The following is a 14173-nucleotide window of genomic DNA, read 5'->3' on the forward strand; positions in this document are numbered from 1 at the left end:
AAGTAAGACATATATATGTAAGACATATATAGATAGATATATAGATACATATAGGTAGATAGATATATATAGTTACCCTCTTTTTTTTTTCCTTGTAATTTGTTTACTGATGAAATCAGGACTTTGTACCATAGGGTTTTCCACAATCAAGCTTTTTCCGCACGTATCACTGTGGGTTCTATTACTATATCAATCTCTTTCCTGAATTTTCTATAAAATAATAGATCTAGAGGACTCATTAATTCAAATATTTGTGATAACATTTCATCGTTTGTAAAAACTGATAAACATTACACAAATCTTGACACATTTATATTCAGTAACTTAGATAAAACTGACAAATTATTTAAAAACCATAAGCTAACAAACCTCATTCAAGATGAACCAGATAAATGGAATCGTCCTGCGGTTAAAATAGTTCAAACAAATCTGTTTCTACAGATACATTTATATAAATATTTAATAAAGAAAAACCATAAACAATCTCTTCTGGAATATAGAAGAGCAATAAATGATTCCCAACTCATTTTATAAAGCCAGAATCACCCCAATTCCAAAACTAGGCAAAGCCAATAAAAGAAAACTACAGACTAATATCCCTTGTGAAGTTAGGCATACAAGTTCTTACAAATACTAGCAAATCAAATATAAAAATATATTTATTAAAAACACCATGGCCAAATATTATTTATCATAATATTAGAAGTCTGATTCAAATCATTGTCTATTTTTTTAGGTTAAAGGATATATAGTTCACAGCTTTAACAAACTAAAGAATAAAAACTACATGACTATGTTAATTGAAGTATAACATACATTTAACAAAATTCAGGACCCATTCCTAATAAAAACTTTTAGCAAATTAAAAATAGATGAAGACTTCCTCAAACTAATAGTCTTTATCAAAATCTCCTGGCCAACACCTACTCAATGGTAAAAAGCAATACCCTTCCTCCCTAAGATCAAGAACATAGCAAGGTTGTCCATTCTTAACTACTATTATGTAACATCATAGGGAAAGTCATAGCCAATGTAATAAAGAAAGGAAAGACATAAAAGGAAAACAGCATAGAATGAAAGAAACAAGATTGCCACTATTTAGAAATGGTATCATTATTTATATAAAAAATTTCTAAGAAATCTATAAAAAAGAAACCACTTAGAAGTAATTAGTTTAGAAAGATCATAGTACACGAGATCAACACAAAGAAACCAATTATTTTTTAATATGCTATCATGAACAATAGCAAAACAAAATTTTAAAAAGCAATACTATTTACAATAGTTATAGAAATGGACCAACTTATATACAAATGTAATATGTATAGAATATGTATGCTGAATGCCATAAAATACAAAGAAATTCAAAGGTAGTTAAATAAATGGAGACATATAACATGTTCGTGGATTGCAAGATTTAATAGTACAGATGTCAGTTCTCCCAAAATTCTTTTACAAATTTAAAACATCTTCAATAAATACCCTCTACACAATATTATGCAGACCTAGACAAAGTGATTCTAGTATTCATATTCAAAGATAAAAGACCTAGAATAGTGGGGGAAATATTTTTTAAAAATACTCAAACTGGGAGAATTATGCCAGCTGGTTTTTAAGGTGATTATAAAGCTATAATAATCAAAACTATAAAATATCAGAAACAGATAGAAAAATTAATGAATGTAACTACGTGGAGTCCAGAAATAGACCCACACAAATATGGCCAATTGATTTTTGAGAAAAGTACAAAAAGAATTTAATGAAGTAAAAATAATTTTTTCAACAATTTTTTTTTAAGAATTGTTAATCCAGATGCCAACACCCCCTGCCCAAGACAACACCAAAAACCTTGACCTAAACTTCACAACTTATACAAAAATGTACCTCAAAGTAGAACTAAATATAAAAAACTATACAATTTTTGGGAGTAAATAAAAAATATTTGCCATCTGTTACTAGACAAAGAGCTCTTAGATATGACACCAAATGTACAATCAATGAAAGAAAAAAATTATAAATTAAATTTTATTAATGTTTAAAAATTGCTCTGAAAAAACACTGATTAAAGAATAAAAAGACAAATTACAGAACTGGTATTGAAGTTTCAAGGCACATATTTAACAAAGATTATTTTCCAGAATATGTAAAGATTTCTAAAAACTCAAAATATGGAAAAAAAAAAGTCTACTGAAAAATGGACAAAATATTTGAACAGAAATTTCACCAGTGAGAATATACAGAAGACAAATAAGTACATGAAAAGTGATTTATAATCAATATACTTGAGGAAAATATTAATTAAAAGCATGGTGAGAAACATATCTGTTTTAATGACTAAAACAATTACTTAATAAAATACTGCATGAGGCTAGGCACTGTGGCTCACACCTGTAATCCTAGCACTTTGGGAGGCTGAGGCAGGTGGATTGCCTGAGCTCAGGAGTTTGAGACCAGCCTGAGAAACTCAGTGAAATCCTGTCTCTACTAAAGTACAAAAAGTTAGCAGAGCATGATGGTGTGTGCCTGTAGTCCTTATTACTTGGGAGGCTGAGGCAGGAGAATTTCTTGAACCTGGGAGGCAGAGGTTGCAGTGAGCCGAGATTGTGCCACTGCACTCCAGCTGGGCGACAGCGCAAGACTCTGTCTCTACAACAACAACAACAACAACAAAATACTGCAAAGACCATGAGCTGGTAACAGTGCAGAGCAATTGAAACTCTCATACCTTGCTGATGTAGAAACAAAATGATATAGTGACTTTGGAAAAGAGTTTGGTAATTCCTAATACAGTTAATATACACTTACCATGTGACCAAACAATTCCACTAAGAGACATTTATTCTAGAGAAATGTATACCAATGTTTATCAAAGCATTACTCATAATCAGCCAAAAGTTGAAAATAACCCAATGCCCTTCAGCAAATCAACAAATAAATCGATACAGTGAATGACTCAACATATAAAGGAAAGAATTATCAATACACTTAAGCAGAATGAATCTCAAAAATTATGGTCGGTGAAAGAGGCCAGTCGCAGAAGGTTATAAATGGAATTATTCCACCTATATGATATTCTGGAGTTATGAACAGTGGTCACCTGGGTTAGAAGTAAAAGAAGGAAGAGTGGCTACAAATAGGGGTAGCACAAGAAATTTTCTTTTTGGAGGTGAGGTTAATGAAACTCTTCTATTTCCTGATTTTGGTGATAGTTAACAATTCTGTGCATGGATTAAAATTGTCATCCAGAATTTGAAGCCACAGACAAACTTTCTTGTGCTTTTCTTGTGGTGGTGGACTGAACAGGAAGCCATCAGAGTCGTGCTGTATGCAGGCGTGTTCATTCATCCTGGCAGGGTTGCAGCTCATGTCTTGTCTATTAGATGGATATTGAAGCTTCAGGTTCCCAGGTATAAAGACCTAGATCTCTGACCAACAGCCACAGCATCAAGTTATGCATTTATTTATGGGATTTTATGATCCCATTTATTCCTGGAAATTAGGATTTCTTCTTTCTGTTTTAAAATTCCTCCTTTATTTTATGATGGCTTTGCACGTTTCCATTCTTATATTTTATATACATTAATTTGTATTTAAGGTGATGTTGAGATCCACTTTATGGATTTCATTGTGCTGATAAGAGAATAATTCATAAAATTCTGTGTGTGTAGTGACGCAATGTTTTGTACATAATAGATATGCAATTAATTTGAGTTGATTTATTTTCTGGATTTATTAATGTTTAGTAGGATATAGAAGACTCAAGCCTTCCCTGGGGTTATTGTCAAACTAGAAAGAGTTTAAATGTGTATCCTGGATGTGAACTGGCATGCCTATTGATGGCATGAATCATCATTTGAGAGATCACTATTATTAAGTGCAATCTACACAAAGCTTTATCAGTCAGCATGTGCTTACACATGGGGGTCACACTCAGATCACTTGCTATTAACACACAAGTTCACTCCATCAATCCATAGATATGTATTAAGGACATACTATGGACAATGTATTGTGATATCCTCAAGGAATTTCCCAATAGCAATATTCCACTTAATCAAAAACTCATCTTACTGAAAGAAGTAGATCAGGAAAGTATGTGCAGTTAACATCTGGCAAGGGACTTTATTAGTCTTGAATGAATCCCTTAGTCCCTGAGAAAGAGAGGATAGGATTTTAATGCTGTTATGATATCCTTCCTGATTTGTAAGTATCAAGAGCCTTTGAAATATGTTGGTAAGAACTGCTGTATTGAGAAGTAGAGCTGAAGGAGAGCAGAGGTGACAGAAACTATCTCACCTTGGTATGGGACTTCACCATTTCACAAAGTACAATTGCATCCATCACTTTGTTGATACACACAACTCTTCAAAAAGAGTGAAGCAGTTAGTATAATCCATACTTAATAATGGGGATAAATGAGTATGTATGAGAATATTGATAGTTTTACAGGTTAAGTAGTTTACCCCTTGTCACCTTAGAGTGAGTAGTAAATGGTGAAACAAAAACAAGTCATAAATCTTATGAAAGTTTATTCGGTGCACTTTATGCTATTGCAGTTTTTGTTTCAACTTGAACTACTTTCAGGAAACCCTATCCTTTCTGACCTTTGCATTTTATTTAAATGTGATAGAGTCCCAAAATACCAAAGTTTATTTACATAATTACAATATTTACTTTCATAATTATTTTGTTTCATCTGTATTGTTAGTAATCAGCCTTTACCTCATGTATATGGAAATTTGAGCTGTGAAAACAGCTAATTGAATTACTTTCTTTCATTAAAAGTGAATTAAATTGAATTTACTACCTTCCAATGGCTATTTTGAAGCCATCAGAGTTTAACTTACTTCAGGGAAGATATATTTTTGTGTTTATTTTTAAATGCATAATTTGGGGGGAATGACTGTGAAAAAAATCACACACACACACAAAATGGAATATATGTCACATACCTTTATTCAACATTTCCAATCCTGCAGAAATAGAGAAGTGTCTCACTATTAAGATTCTTTGATTTAACCTGTTAAAAGTTCAAAATGTTCACCTTCCAACATACTCCGAATTCACATAGTTCCTTTCAGTGCTATTTAAAAACTAATTCATTTATTCATATTTTCCTTTTATCCTTTCATTAAACACAGATTTTATTATTAATGCCCTAGAAAATGCCAGAAGATTTTTCTAGGAGATAGAGGAAAGTGCTGTTATTTATTCACTGAAATAACATTATAGGGTAGCAACCCTGCAAGTACTGGGATTTCAGCCCTCAGGGCAAAATTACTAAATCCTCACATTTACTCTCTGGCTAGGGATGATGTATCTATTTGTTATGACATATTAAATACACTGTGAATAGGGTTTGGGCCTGCACAAAGCAACATCTCAATGAAAATAAAGCACTGTTTTTATGTGAGTTATAACATCCCAAATCAGGTTGAGCAATCTTAAAAAGACAGCCTTCAACATGTACAGAAAGGTAGTAATGGATCTATCCTTTCAATCAGGTCCATAATCAGGTGGCATTATTTTGTTCTTTGTGAGACACGTTTGATGCCTAAGCAGAACTATGGTGATCAGCTCCTTGGAAGATTTCTGAAGAGCATATGTGCTGTATTTTGTTAGTTTTGTTTCTTTAAGCAGGTTTTTGCTCTGTTGCCTAGGCTGGAGTGCAGTGGTGTGATCTCAGCTCACTGAAAACTCCGCCTCCTAGGTTCAAGGAATTCTCCTGCCTAAGCCTCAAGCTGGGATTGCAGGCATGCGCCGCCATGCCCAGCTAATTCTTTTTATTTTTGGTAGAGATGGGGTTTCACCATATTGCCCAGGCAGGTCTTAAACTCCTAAGTTCACGTATTCTGCCTGCCTTGGTCTCCCAAAGTGCTGGGATTATAGAAGTGAGCCACCACACCTGGCCTTATATACTCTTCTTATCCAGTTTTCCTCTATGTTCTTCATTACAAAAAGCAGCATTTAACTCAAAAAGGATAATTTCATATGAGGTGAGGAAGGAAAATGAATGTAATTTGTCTTTTGTTTTTTCAACATGCAGACTGCCATTCTGAAACTGTAAGCTATTAATATATAGTCAAGGTCAATTCATACTTCCATTTTGTGGTAACTTAAATTCACAGAGTTCCATGTTGGTATCTTATCCCTCAGCCCAGGGTGTTTGTCCTTTTTCATTTCCCCATTCTACTCAACAGGTAACACATTCAATTCATTTAACTTAATCTCTGAGAAGTCAGTGAGGACTAAAGCCAGATAATTTGCACATGGAGTGAAGAAAGTTAAGTGCAGTTACTGAAGCATTACCATATATTATGCAATTTGATTCACCCAGTCACCCTATGTGCTACAAGGAACCTGAAGCTGACCTGCATAATTGACCTGTCTTAGGTGATGTTCCACCTCTCCCAAAATATAGAGGCACAACCTAAACATTAAACAGCCCAGTGATCCTTTTGTCATACTCATTTCAACATCGTAAACTAAGCCACCCATAAATACAATTTGTCCATGCTGGAACCAACTGTAATTTAACATAGTGTGGTATACTTTGGGAAATACAAAAGGTATTAGAATAATTTTCCATTAATGTACTCAAAATACTATGTTCAAAAAACACATACTTGTGAAGATTATAACATTAGGAAAAAATTCTAAGTCAATAAAAAGCTTCATAGGACTAAATGGGATTAGTTGCCAAGGACATAATATAGACAATAGTAGAAAAATGTTTTGGGGTAACTCTTTCTAGCATTGCATAAAAGAACAGACAAAAAAGTCTCATTTTAATAATTATGTATTTGGAATAGCATTATAGAAATTCACCTTCCCATGTCAAAAGACTTATAGCCCATGACGTTATCTCTAATAAGAGGAGGACTCGTAAATAAACCACTTCATTTCTGTGGATCTTGATCCCTTTATCTATGAAATCTGCATAATCACACTTTGCCTTTCTGAAATAAATGTTTTCTTAATATCCTGTAAGAATAAATTAATCAATATGGGCATCATAGACATTCTCTGTCTACATTGAACCCTGTTCAGAGAGAGTGGTGATAATCACCTTTCAGGAAATACAAGGAATTGGCATTAATTTTTACATCAAAAGCATATCAACAAATGGGCAGGAGCAGTGTGAACCAGAAATTTTCTTTCTTTGACTAAATGATCCAGGATAGCCACTGGATGATCTGAGATGCAGTAGGCTACATGTGATCCATGACATCAGTGACCTTCCTCTAGGGCCATTTTTAAAGAAATTAAGGACTCAGTGCTTTAGAAGAGGAGAAAATGCAGTACTATTTTAATATTTTAGAATGAAAGCCTTTCATCTACTGCTTACCTTTTGTTCTTTTAATACAAAAAAAAAAAAAAACTTTTTTTCTTTTTTTTTTTTACTCTTTTCTCTCAACACTCTTCCCACACATACATTCAAATCTCTCCCTTTTCTACAGGACTATTTGGAACCACCTTAAATCAACAGGGACGGTTTTGGAATAAAGAACATATCCTCCAAAAAGTATATTCAGTGGGATGGTTGAATGAGATACATGAACTAAAACATCTTTCATTTTAAAAACAAAGAAATGAAAATTAGCTTTCTTCATGTTTCCCTCAAGATACATCTTTATGAAAAAAAATGCTTTTCAACAAGCCTTATTAAATTGAAAGTTATTATATGTAATAAGATGAAAGTCAAAGGACACAGTCCAGAAAATTAAAGTGATACAATTTTCCCTTTGACATTTTTTTTAAATGGAGAGAATTTGAAATAAATCCATCTTTTTACTTTCCAAAATGTCATCATGGAAGATAGTCCATGAATTCAAACATTATTTCTTTTACATTGTATTACTTTTCCAGTTCCAAAGTACATAATCTTGGCAAATCATAAATGTTTTGGATTCACTACCAAAAAGAAAAACAAAGTGGAAAATAAGATCACACTCACAAAGGATGAAAACCTATTGTTTCTCTCCTGCTTTCACTCATTTTAATTAGATTTCCCCAGTTTTGAAAACTGCCTTTCAGTTTAAATAAGAGCTGCTATAATATTAGATGGACATTAGAGATGTCAAAAGTGCTAAAGCCAAGAAATGACCCTGACTGAATATCTGTTCACCCAAGTTCCACTTAATTATCTTGTAGAATACAGCTGGGCTGGTTGGAGTTTTGATTGTTTGTTTATTTATTTTTAAAACTCTCTGAATTGCCTGACAGGGATGCCATTTCAAAGAGCCTGCAGTCAGGATAATTTGGGACAAGCATAAAGGATGTGTTTTGTTCAAGCATTCTTTGTTCACAAGGGTATAGGAACTAGGCCAAAGAAATTAATATATCTTAGATGAAAATGTCTGGGACTTAATTTAAATAAAGCCCAAATGATTAATTAATTAAATCATTAAATAGAGCTCATTTGATCTATTTTGCATGATAACATGCTTAGGAAATAGTCATTAGAAAATCATGTAAATGATGTTTAACCCAAGGGTGAGATAGAATGAGGGTAATGAATGGGTAGAAATAATGAACCAGCATTTATTGAGTGCTTATTATAAGCCAAGCACTCTTCTATGTCCTTTACATTCATTATCTTGTTTAATCCAAATAACAATAACATGATGTAAGTATTGTTATTATCAGATCTTTGCACAAGGAAAACAAAGCAAAGAGAAGTTAAAGAACTCATTCAAGGTCTTATTTTGATAATTAGTGTAGTCGGGGTTCACACCAGGCAACCTGGTTCCAGAGCTCATGTTTTTAGCTACTACATTGAGCCAAGGAACACGGCAGAATTAAATTAAGTTTATATAGACTACTACATTGGTTCCCACAGATTTACTATTTAATGTTGTTTAGTTAATGGCTTTCTTGATGGTCTCTTTAAAGTAGTCATTTTACATTTTTCTAGAACAAACTTTTGAATCATGCCCACTACCAAGCTGGCAGGTAGGAAGGAATTAGTTAGGGAGCCTAACCAAATACCCTCCTCTGTGGCTCTGTATAGGTGTTCCATTCTCACCAATTATTGCTTATACTACAGGTGAGTAAATATTAGTGAAGTGACAAAAAAAGAATAATTTCTTTTAAAAAAATGACCTGGAAATAAAGCACATGCTCGTCTTGATAAAGTTAAAATAAGTTATATTTCTAAGTAAGTGTTGATTCTTTAATAGAAAGTGTTTTTAATACATTGCAGTGTGAATTGTTGGACTTAGTTATCTATAAACAATGTTGCTTCAGTGGATTCTTAAGCAAAGTCTTCTTACCACAAGAAAAATGCCTAATATGAGTCTTGCCATATAAGCCTTTTAAATTATGTTCAACTGCACTTGGTGGGGAAAGTTATGGGCTTATGTGGTATTGACAATCTAGGAATGTCTAAACGCTTTGGGGACTGTGTTTCCTGGACTTCGATTTTGGGAAGTGGTGGGAGGAAGGTAGGGTGGGGAGGATCAGAACAGAAAGAGAGAAAGATTTATGGACACTACTTGAACCTTTTCCAACTCTCCCAAATCTAACAAGTGTAGGAAGGAGGAGGAATTTTAAAAAATAACATTTATCAAGATTTTACTTGCTTCCTGGAATATTATCTTCCTAGCTTCAAACCAAACAAGAACAAACTAATCAGAAACTAAACATAGCAAGTTTGTTATATTTTTTTGTATAGCAAACATGTAGGTACCAACTTAGTCATATGTAGAGAGATGTTTTGAGTAAGGCTGTTTCCTATACTTTTTAAAGTTTTGATGGGTAGAACCTGGAATATATCAATTTTAAATAAGTAGACTTTCTATGATAGTTGAAGTAGAGGTGAAGTTTGTTTTCCTTAGGAGCACTCTGCTACTTTGTTTTGTGAAAACTGCCTGAGTAGGCATGTTAATTTTGTGAGAAAAGACCCCATCTTCTGTTCTTGGGAAAACCTCAAATATTGATGAATCTGAATACATATAATTTAAAACTGAGAAAGGAGAGCTTTAGCAAGATGATGGAATAAGACTTTCTACCATTTATCCCCCATAGAAATATCAATTTAAACAAGTATCTACACAACCAAATACCTGCACAGAGCTAAACAACCCAGATGATAGATTGCAGCACCTGAATGCAGCACAGAAGAACAAAATGCATTGAAGAGTAGACAGTACAGTGTTATATTACCTGTATCACTTCTTCCCCAACCTCAGGCATCATATCATGGAGAGATAAATCTTTATGTAGAAGAAAAGAGGAAAATGAACATCAGACTTTATCTCAGGGACAAACACTGAGCCCATCCCAGTAAAACCCACCACTGGGCAGGCCCCTGTGAACCCAGACTCCAGGCTGCATATCTCGCAGCTCCAAAGGAGATAGCAGATAGTCTCTTCTATATGCTTAAGGAAAGGAGAGGGAAGAATGGAACTTTTTCTTGCATCTGGAATACCAGCTCAGCCACAGCAGGATAGGGCACTGGTCAGAGTCATGAGACCATCGTTTCATGGCCTAGCTTCCAGATGTCATATTTAGAGACACATGGGCCAGAAGGGAATCCACTGTCGTGATGGAAAGGACCCAGTCCAGGCAGTATTCATCACCTTCTAGCTGAAGAGTCTTTGGGCCCTGAATAACCAACAGTGATACCCACGTGCTGCACTGATGTTCTTAGCTGAGCCTCTGAGACTTGCTGGCTTCAGATGAGACTCAGCACATTATTAGCTGTGGTGGCTGTAGGGTAAAACTCCTTCTTCTTGGGAAAAGCAGAGGGAAAAGTAAAGGAGACTTTGTCTTGCACCTTAGGTACCAGCACAGCCACAGGGGGATAAAGCACCAAATGGGATCTTGATGTTGCCTATTCCAGGACTTGACTCTTGGATGGCATTTCTGGACCTGACCTGAATCAAAGGAGATTCTACTGTCCTGAAGGGTGAATCCCAGGCCAAGAAGCATTCACAACAAACTGACTGAAGAGATTTTGAGTCTTAAATAAACATTGGTAGTAGTGACCTAGGTTGGCAGTGGCTATGGGATGAGGCTCCTTTTGCCTTTAGAAAAGGAAAGGAAGAGTGGGATGGACTACATCTTCTGTTTTGAGTACCAGCTCAGCAACAATACAATAGAACACCAGGTAGACTTCTAAGGTTTTTGACCCTAGCTCCTGACTCCTAGATGGCACTTCTGGACACAGCCAGAAACAGGGAGACCTCTCCTCCCTGAAGCGAAAGATAAAGGCCTGGCTGGCTTTGCCACCTGTTGGTTGTAGAGCCCCAGGGCCTTGAATTAACATAGGCAGTAGCCAGAAAATGGTTAGGGCAGACCTTGGATGAGACCAAGTGCTGTGCTGGTTTTATATTTGACCCAGTGAAGTCATAGTAGTGATGGCCACCAGGGTGCTTGTGTCACTCCACCCCCAGCTTTAGGGGCTCAGAATAGAGAGGGAGACTGTGTGTTTGGGAGAAAGTAAAAGAAGAGAACAAGGATCTCTGCCTGGTAATCCAGTGAATTCTCCTGCATCTTGTCTAAGACCATCAAGGCAGTACCTCTAGAAGTCCCCAAGAACCACAAATTTACTGGGTTTGGGGTGTCCCCTAAAGCAGATTCGGCTTAGTTCACAACACCCAAGTTTTTTCAGATATCTGGAAACCCTTCCCAAGAAGGATGACAACAAATAAACCAAAAGATAAATGCAATAAATACGTCACTCTTCAATGCTCAGACACAAAAGAGCACCTACTGGCATCAACACTATCCAGGAAAACATGACCTCACCAAATGAACTAGGCATCAGGGATCAATCCTGGAGAAACAGAGATATATGATCTTTCAGACAAAGAATTTAAAATAGTTGTGTTGAGGAAACAAAATCATTCAAGATAACAGAAGTAATTCAGAATTCTATCGGATAAATTTAACAAAGAGATTAAAATAATTTAAAAGAATCAAGCAGAAATTCTGCCACTGAGAAATGCAATTGGCATATTGAAGAATCCTTCAGAGTCCTTTAATAGTGGACTTGATCAAGCAGAAAAAAAACAAACTAGTGAGCTTGAAAAGTATTTGAAAATACAGAGTCAGGAGAGATGAAAGAAAAAATAAATTTTAAAAAGGAATCAAGCCTATAGGATCCTTGCCTCAAAAGAGCAAATCTGAGAGTTACTGGCCTTAAAGAGGAAGCACAGAAAAAGATAGGGGTAAAAAGTTTATTCAAAGTGATAATAAGAGATAACTTCCCAAACCTGGAGAAATAGATCAACTTCTAAGTATAAGAAAATTATAGAACACCAAGCAGATTCAACCCAAAGAGGACTATCTCAGGACATTTAATCAACTCCCAATGGTCAAGGATAAAGGCAAAATTCTAAAAGCAACAAGAGTAAAGAAACATAACGTACAATGGAGCTCTAACATGTCTGCAGCAGACTTTTCAGTGGAAAACTTACAGGCCAGCAGAGAGTGGCATGACATATTTAAAAGAAAAAAACATATCTTAGAATAGCACACCCAGTAAAAATATCCTTCAAACATGAAGCAGAAATAAAGACTTCCTCAGACAAACAAGCTGAGGGATTTTATCAATACCAGACCTGTCCTACAAGAAATGCTAAAGGGAGTACTTTAATCAGAAAGAAAGAAAAAAAAATTAATGACCAATAAATATCGCCTGAAGTACAAGACTTACTGGTAATAGTAAGTACACAGAAAAATATAGAATATTGTAATACTGTAACTATGGCACATAAACTACTCTTATTCTAAGTAGAAAGACTAAACAATGAACCAATTAAAAATAATAACTACAACTTTTTATGACATTGTCACTACAATAAAACATAAATCCTAACAACAAAAACTTTAAAAGCAGGGGACAAAGTTAATTTGAGTTTTATTAGTTTTCTTTTTGCTTGTTTGTTTGTTTATGCAAATAGTGTTGAACTGTTACTAGGTTATCATAATGGGTTACAAGATAGTATTTGCAGCCTCACAGGTAACCTCAAACCAAAAAAAAACAGGTGATGAATACACACACACACACAAAAGCAAGAGAGTAAATCTATCATCAGAGAAAATTACCTTCACTAGAGGAAGATAGAGAGAAAAGAAAGAAGAAAGATAAGACCATAAAACAGCCAGAAAACAAATAACAAAATGGCAGGAATAAGTCCTTACTTATCTGTTATAACATTGAATATAAATAGACTAAAACTAAACTCTAATCAACAGACATAGACTGGCTGAATGGAGGAAAATACAAGATCCATTGATCTGTTGCCTGCAAAAAACACACTTTATCTATAAAGACGCATATAGACTGAAAAAAATAGATGGAAAAAGATATTTTATGCCAATGGAAACAACAAAAAAAAAGACCAGGAGTCGCTATACTTATATCGGACAAAATAGACTTTAAGACAAAAACAATTTTAAAAAACCACAAAGAAGATCACTGAATAATGATAAAAGGATGAATTCAGCAAGGCGATATTGCAATTTTAAATATCTATGCACCCAACACTGGAGCCCCCAGATATATAAAGCAAATATTATTAAAGCTAAAAAGAGAAATAGGCCCCAATACAATAATAGGTCATGATTTCAACACCCACTTTCACTGTTGAAAAAATATATGTAATCTGCACTAAAGACTTAATGGATCTAATAGATATTTACAGAATAGATATTTATAGAATTTCATACAAGAGTTGTAGAATACATATCCTTTTCTTCAGCACATGGATCATTCTCTAAGAATAGACCATATGTTAGGTCACAAAATAAGTCTGAAAACATTTGAAAAATTAAACTAATATCAAACATCTTCTCTGACCACAATATAGTAAAACTGGAAATTAGTAACGAGGAATCTTTGGAACTATACAAATACATGGAAATTAAATATTATGCTCCTGAATAACCAGTGAATCAATAAAGAAATTAAGCAGAAAATTTAAAAATTTCTTGAACTCAGGGGTAATGTAAGTGCAACATACCAAAATCTAAGGGATACAGTAAGAATGGTGCTCAGATAGAATTTTATAGCTGTTAAGTGCCTACATCAAAAAAATAAAATAATAAGCTTCAATTAAACATCTAATGATGAATCTTAAAGAATTAGAAAAGCAAGAGCAAACCAAAGCAAAAATTAGAAGAAAAAGAATAATAAAATTCAGAGCAGAAATAAATGAAATTG

This window comes from Cebus imitator, unplaced genomic scaffold, assembly GCF_001604975.1.
Source record: "Cebus imitator isolate Cc_AM_T3 unplaced genomic scaffold, Cebus_imitator-1.0 Scaffold31, whole genome shotgun sequence".
NCBI classification, from domain to species: Eukaryota; Metazoa; Chordata; class Mammalia; order Primates; family Cebidae; genus Cebus; species Cebus imitator.